At 34.4% G+C, this 2240-nt stretch overlaps 1 pseudogene; it reads right to left on the bottom strand.

Moving 5' to 3' along the window:
- Nucleotides 1–765: 765 nt before the first annotated feature.
- On the bottom strand, nt 766–919 carry LOC132008851 (U4 spliceosomal RNA; annotated as a pseudogene).
- Nucleotides 920–2240: the final 1321 nt, after the last annotated feature.

Genomic DNA, 2240 nt, shown 5'->3' with positions numbered 1-2240 from the left:
TTGATGTGCACAAGTCGATTTTATAATCTGTCCCCAAATTAAATAAGCCTGAATAGCCCTTTCTACGGAACAGAAAATGTAATCTATTTCGTCAAATAATCATATGTTTATTTTGAAATATACTGCTTTATCTAAAACAGTTCTCTATTTCAAGAATAGGGTTAAGCACCGGGGCACCTGGGTGGCTCAATGGTTGGGCCTCTGCCTTTGGCTTGGGTCATGATCTCAGGGTCGTGGGATCAAGCCCGGTGTCGGGCTCTCTGCTTGGTGGGGAGCCTGCTTCCCCCTTTCTCTCTGCCTGCCTCTCTACATACTTGTAATCTGTCTCTCCCTCTGTCAAGTAAATAAATAAATAAAAATCTTAAAAAAAAAAAAAAAAAAGAATAGGGTTAAGCACCTTGACTAGCTATTTTCCTTTTTTTTTTTAAGACTATTTTTAAGAACAGTTTTACATTCCCAGCAAACTTAAGTAGAAGTTATAGAGATTTCCAATGTATCTCCTGTCTCAACACATTTATAACCTCCCATACAATCAACATCTCCCAATTTGTTACAACTGATAAATGTATGTTGACTCAACATAATCACCTGAAATCCACAATTTTCATTAGGCTCATTCTCTAGGTTATACATTCTATGAATTTGGACAAAAAATAAAATGAAATATCTCCACCATTATATTATGATGCCTAGTATTTTCCCTGACATTAAAATCCTCTATCCTCCCATCCTATTCCTCCTCTATTCCCAGTCCTGGAAACCATGACCTTCTTAGGGCTCCCATAGTTTTCCCTTAACTGGTATGTCACAGAGTTGGAATCAAGAGAATATGGTAATTTCAGATTGACTTCTTTTCAATTAGCAATAATTGCGCCTCGGATAAACCTCATTGGCTATGATACTGCCACTGCGCAAAGCTTCAGATTGACTTCTTTTATTTGGTAATATGGATTTAAGTTTCCTTCATGTCTTTTCCTGGCTTGATAGGTTTTGTTTTATTTTGTTTTGTTTTGTTTTTTGTGGGTTTTTGTTTTTTTGTTCTGTTTTGTTTGTTTTGTTTTTTTAGTGCTGAATAATATTTCAGCATCTATATATACTACACTTTATCGATCCGTTCACCACTAAAGATTTCCGTTGCTTTCAAGTTTTGGCACTTATGAGTAAAGCTGCTAAAAATAAATATCCATTAGCTGGTTTTTTTTTTTTTTTTTTGTGGACATCAATTTTGAACTCATTTATGTAACCATCAAGGAATGCAATTCCTGGATCATATGGTAAAGGTATGTTAGTTTTGTAAAAAAATGCCAAACTATCTTCCACAATAGCCATGCCATCCATTTTGCATTTTTCCCAGCAGTGTATGAGAATTTCTGTAGTCCCACATCCTCTCCAGCATTTAGTATGATCAGTGTTCCAAATTATGGCCATTCTAATAGGTGTGTAATAATATGATATTGTGGCTTCAGTTTGCATATATCTGATGACATGTGAGCTGAAACATCTTTTGATATGCTTATTTGCCATCTATATTTCTTTTTTGATAAAGTGTCTGTTCAGGTCTTCAGCCATTTTCAGTTTTTTCTTTTCTTTTATTTATTTTATTTTAATTTTTTTCCTGCTGAGTTTTAAAAGTTCTTTGTAAATTTCAAATTATAGCTCTTTATCAGGTGTGTCTTTTGGAAATATTTTCTCCCACTGTGTGTTTTGCTTTCTCATGCTGTTAACAGTAGCTTTCACAGCAGACATTATTCAATTTCATTTTAAGGAAGTCAAGTTTATCAATTTTTTTTTTTTAATAGAACACGCTGTTGGCATTATATCTAAAAGTCATTGCCATACCCAAGGTCATCTAGGTTTTCTCCTGTTACCTTCTAGGAGTTCTGTAGTTTTGTATTTTACATTTAAGTCTGTGGCCCATTTTGAGTTAACATTTGTGAAGAATATAAACTCTGTGTCTAGATTTTTTTTTTTCCTCTGTGAATGCCCAGTTGGTGCAGCACCATATTAGAAAAAATGATCTTTTTGCTTCTTTGTAAAAAATCTGTTGACTATATTCATGAAAATGTGCTCTGGGCCCTCTGTTCTGTTCTATTGATCTGTGCATTCTTTTATCTATAACACACTGTCTTGATTAGTATAGCTTATAATAAGTCTTGAAGTCTGGTAGTGTCATTCCTCAGCTTTATCTTCTCCTTCAGTATTGTGTTAGCTTTTTTAGTCCTGGGTCTTTTGCCTCTCCA

Source organism: Mustela nigripes, chromosome 1, assembly GCF_022355385.1.
Source record: "Mustela nigripes isolate SB6536 chromosome 1, MUSNIG.SB6536, whole genome shotgun sequence".
Taxonomy (NCBI): Eukaryota; Metazoa; Chordata; class Mammalia; order Carnivora; family Mustelidae; genus Mustela; species Mustela nigripes.
This window is presented reverse-complemented; position numbering and strand designations above follow the sequence as displayed.